Source organism: Sphaerodactylus townsendi, linkage group LG03, assembly GCF_021028975.2.
Source record: "Sphaerodactylus townsendi isolate TG3544 linkage group LG03, MPM_Stown_v2.3, whole genome shotgun sequence".
NCBI lineage: Eukaryota > Metazoa > Chordata > Lepidosauria > Squamata > Sphaerodactylidae > Sphaerodactylus > Sphaerodactylus townsendi.
In genome coordinates, this window is record NC_059427.1 from 64,050,459 (window position 1) to 64,055,826 (window position 5,368).

Consider the following 5,368-nt stretch of genomic DNA (forward strand, 5'->3'; position numbering starts at 1 on the left):
TATTCTAGAGCACATCATTGCAGACACTTTAAAACTAGAGATACTTTAAGAGCTAGAGTGTAGTAAAATGCAATGGGATTCTTTTATATAATTTTGGAAGCACTATAAAATATAGAAAGTGTGACACTTTAAAGGGAGCCTCAGTGTGTTTGCATGATTTAGAAATGAAGCTTCTTTTATATTATTTTTTGTTTTAAAACTTGCTTTTAATTCTACTCGTATTTAGGTAACAGTAGCAAAAGATTCCTTGTATTATTAGAGTACATATCACTGTTTGAAATGTACACGCTGTGCTGGCTAAGAGACAGTGGAACTGACTCACACATACTTCTCTGCTTTAAAACATATTTTAAATTTAGGTGAGCTACAACCACCACCTTTTGCAAATAAAACTTCACAGCACTTGCTCATTAAAAAAGTTGCACAGTTACTATTACAATGCTAACATGCTGTTCCTCATTTTAATAATCTATATAATAATTTGATTTGGGATCATTATTATATACCTACATATTTGGTTTTGCCTGATCTGTAATTTTCCATAATTGATTAATTTTCACTAAACATAAAAATAACTCTGCCAAATCACAGAGTGAGGCTCAGCCTATAAACCTGAGTGTGATCAGGATGTGTCAGCATTGGGAAGGCAGAACTGACCATGGACAGGAAGCACATATATCAAAAAGACAAACGGATGTAGCTTTGTCTAACTTTAAATGCCTGAAAGACAGTTTTGGCTCTTAAAAATGTTCCTCTAGGAATCAATCTTGTTGCTTCTGTTCACATTACATTGAGGTATGCAGGCAGGACAATAGAAATGTCCCTTACAAGTATACAAGTCCTTCAGTAGTTAGTCAACAAATCCTGCTCTAGTAACTGCATCCTACTCCTACTCTATGATGCAAAATAAACAGAGTTGAAATGGGTATGAGATATTATCAGAGGAAGAAGGCATATGAGGCAGTATATTGCAACATAATTATTTTGATCTACTTGAGTAATTACAAGATCAATTAATGGATCCCAATTATACACTGAGATACTTTCAAAAAGAATTTGGTACTGATTAATGTGCTTTTATCTCATTGGTACTTCCTATACCACCACCAGAAATCCACATGAAGGAGCCATGCGGGTGTGGTGAGTACCTTCATGACCCAAGCTATCTACATCACAAAGGGTATCAATATATCGAGAGGTATTCAACCACTCTACTCACTCCACACTTCCTGAACACCATGGCAGAATACAGACCATTATCAATGTAATACCAGAACTGACCATGGAAAGTGACAATATGTAACCTCTGGCACAGAACCTCAAACATCTCTGAAGGAAACAGAGATAAAAATGATCAAATTAGTGTTAAACATTTGAAGGTAGTAGCAGAGTTAGTGCAGAAGATTTACAAGTTGTAGGTTTCTAATGCGGACACAGAGATTATGGGTTATATCATAGTACTCTGGTCCACTAGGTGTAGAGCCTTCTCCTAACCCATGGAGCTTCCTCCAGAAAAAGAGCCACTTCCAGGAAAGCTGAACAGCAGAATACAAACTAAAACTGAGACGAAAAGAGGATGACCCTGGTCTCTAAAACTATGTGGTGTTCCAGCAGACCTCAGTAACCTAAGCCAGTGCACAAGCAAGAACACCTAAATGCATCCTGCAATGGCCAGCTTGAATAAACAAGTTTGAGTGATTTATCTGGCACAATTGCCTGAGATTATTTTCAGAAACAACCCTGAATATGTTTGCGATGAAATCGGATTGTCATGCTTCAACCTGCATGATAAATCTGGAATCCATTTTGAATGCACAATTTCCCCCTTGTTCCCATGATGTTATAATGATAACAATAAGTCACAAGCATATTAATAAATTTCTTAAAATTTTGCATTGTTCATTAAAGTAACTAAATGCACAGAATCCATGTGTCTTAACTATTAAATAGGCCTCTCGCTTGTAAACCCAGTAGGGGGTATACAAAGAATTAACGCTACACTGACCAAAATATTTTAAGGCTATTTTAATGACTAGTTCCCACAATTATGAAATTCTTTTGCCATGGTTTATGACAGCTAATGTTGTATACAGAAAAACAAATGTAGAGTATTGCACAGCTTGTGCCCCTGTACACGCCTATGCTTTTGGAGTCCGACAAGCAGATAACACAGACAGTTTGAAAAAAAGAACTTTCAATAAAGACAGCAACTTTATATTCTCTCCAAGAATGGAAAAGCACATGAGGGAGAGCAGATGGGGAAAGCCATAAAGATATAGAGTTGAACACCTACTTCCTCTCTGCTGCTTCTCCTCTAAAATTCACCCACCAAACATACCATTACCACTCTACTTCTGTTGGACAGCAGATCTGTGCTAGAAAACATAGGCATGCACTGTCCCTTTTAGTTACACAACGTGCATTATGCGAGAGAATGATATTTTTCTACTTCTCCAAATCTCATTCTTAATAGTTCCATATATTGCATTGAGGTATCTTTATCTTTATTAACCTTTAATAGGCATAAATTGCATTGAGGTAGATGTGGGATCCACAGCAGATGATGCTCTGCAAGTGTTCACCGGCTTTGGAAAGCTATACCTAAATGAAAGGCCCGCAAGAATTAAAAAGCTTTTCAGCATTTAGTTGGTCCAATAAATGCAACCTTCTTAGTATCATTTCTTACTGCCTATTTTGCCTCCGTTGTTAAAGCAGATGTGTGTGCGGGGGATATTATAGTCTCTGATTATAGTTTTCCCTCTTTTTTAAAGATGAATGAGTGCTATAGTCTACTTATTTCTTACGAAACAAGTGATATGCTAGAGAAAGGACTTCATAAAATTTGGCAGATTCTAGATCATACACAGCAAACTTATTCTTACATCCACTTAATCTCAATACACATCTCCACCCCTACTTCCTTCCCAATGGTATGCAGTCTTGAAAACACAAATGTTCAAGTTTCCTGGAGCTAAGCTAAAGAGGAAAAGTCCCATTCCCAAGGGAGACAGTTACATGCTATTGGCGCCCTGAAACTGTTAACTATAGTAAAATATAACATGGTATTTCACCACAATTAACCACAGGGGAAACAGCCTTTTTTTCACCTTTGATGACATTTAACAGATAACACTACGAGTTCCAGATGTTATCTACAAACAAAAGGCTCTGAGCACCAAATGTGTGTACATGTTTTCTATGGAAAGGGAATTATATTGTGTACCCAAAACAAACAATCTTAAAACAACATTCAGCTCATTAACAAACAATCAGACACAAAACAGTCATGGACCAGGTAGCGCAGAATGAACCAGCAAAACAGGAAGCTATGTTTTAGAATAAATTCTGCTCCTAAACTATTAATTAAAATGTATGGGGAAAGGAGGGTGTAACAGAACATCATTTAGGACTGTTTGTGAGGACCATGCAAAAATGTCAAATATTTTTAATGCAAAGGAGCACCAAAAAGTAAGCATTTGAAAAAAAAATGAAGCAGTATACAAATGTTGAGCTGAACTGCATTTTTTTTCAAAATTTGTTTATGTTATTTCCCTGACAGCTATTTTATTATTTGCTGTTTTACCGTGCAATTAGCTCTCATGGCAGAGTGATAAGCTGCAGTACTGCAGTCAAAGGTCTGCTCACAACCTGAGTTCGATCCTGTCAGAAGTCAGTTTCAGGTAGCCGGCTCAAGGTTGACTCCGCCTTCCATCCTTCCAAGGTCAGTAAAATGAGTACCCAGCTTGCTGGGAGTAAAGCATAAAAAACTGGGGAAGGCAATGACAAACCACCCCAGAAACAAAGTCTTCCTAGTAAATGTTATCATGTGATGTCTCCTGGTGTTTCCACAGGGGACTACCTTTACCCTTTTTTTATTCTACACTGCAAACTACAACCCTATGGGACAACATAAAAAACTAAGCCACAGGACAAAAGTAGATGGCAACAAAAAAAATTCATGTAATTATCTCCCCACCCCACACACTTTCTCTTCCCTGCAGAGTTCCTTCCCACAAACACCTCATAAAAGGAGGCAACTGGCCTATTGTACACATAGCTATACACAGATTAGCCACATCAAACTGCTTCTCTGGAGAGGAAATATTCTACTGAAATAAGTCCAGCCATTGGCAAAGTAAGAGACCTGTTTGGAAAGTTACACTGGTTAACTGTACTCCTCTTCACAAATGCAGTTATCAGAATTACTCCACGAACTAGTGCAACAATATGGTGCAACAATACATATGAAAACTAAACCACAAGAATCGGCATAAAGCACATAAAAACCAGTGCTCCGATACAAATCACATCACAGCTCCACATATACAGAAGCAGAAGAAACAGAACACTCCTAATAACCCTGTGGATTATCATGTTGACAGCAGGTAGATTGGATATTAATAACCTGGGTTTAAATATTTGTGATACTGACTGTTTTCTGTTGGTGTTGTTTGACACTGAAAGCTTCTTCAAGTCCACACTGAGGGAAGAAAAACAGGCTAAAATGCAAAATAAATAGAGCACACTGTGTGACAATAAAAGAGGCTAAAATGGAAGAGAAATTAGCAAACAAAAAAAGAGCAGGGAACGTACGAAGTATCAGAGGAAACCCTTGCACAACTATCTAGCTTTCAACTGCATCTTCTCCATACAAAAGACAGAAAGACTCTACAAAGGAATCCCATTTCATGTCTTCAGATACATGTCACTCAAAATTGCAATAAGAGAGGCAAGAACAAAGCAGTCTCAAATATTAAGGGTTTTTTTACAGGTATGTCATAAACTAACAAGGGGGTCATCTTACCTTCACATACAAGTTACATTTATTCCAATATTATTTTTGTGTGTATATAAGGTTTTTAAGGGGGTTGTCTTACATTCATGACCATCTTCCTTGTGAGTAAATACAATAATGATGATCCTTCACACTTGCTGGTATTTCCCTGCCCCACAGTTCCTAATAATCCATGTAATTGCTATACGTTAAGAGTATATAATTTGACTGCTGAGTGCAAAAAGATAGACACCAGGACCTCCCTCTTTACAAAACAGCCAGGGCAATTAACCAAGATTGATGACAACACAAGGAAAAAAACAGGACAAGGGGAATTTAGGAAAAGCTCTATGTCTCTCTATTATGTGACAATTATTCTCATGGTCTGTTCTGCTTGCCTGTCCGAGAGGACTGGTAATGAGAGGGTCTAAGGCCGTGGTGGCGAACCTTTGGCACTCCAGATGTCATGGACTACAATTCCCCTTGACCATGGCACAACCTGGACGCTCGTAGAGCCAATTGACCATGCTGGCAGGGGCGGATGGGAATTGTAGTCCATGACATCTGGAGTGCCAAAGGTTCGCCACCACTGGT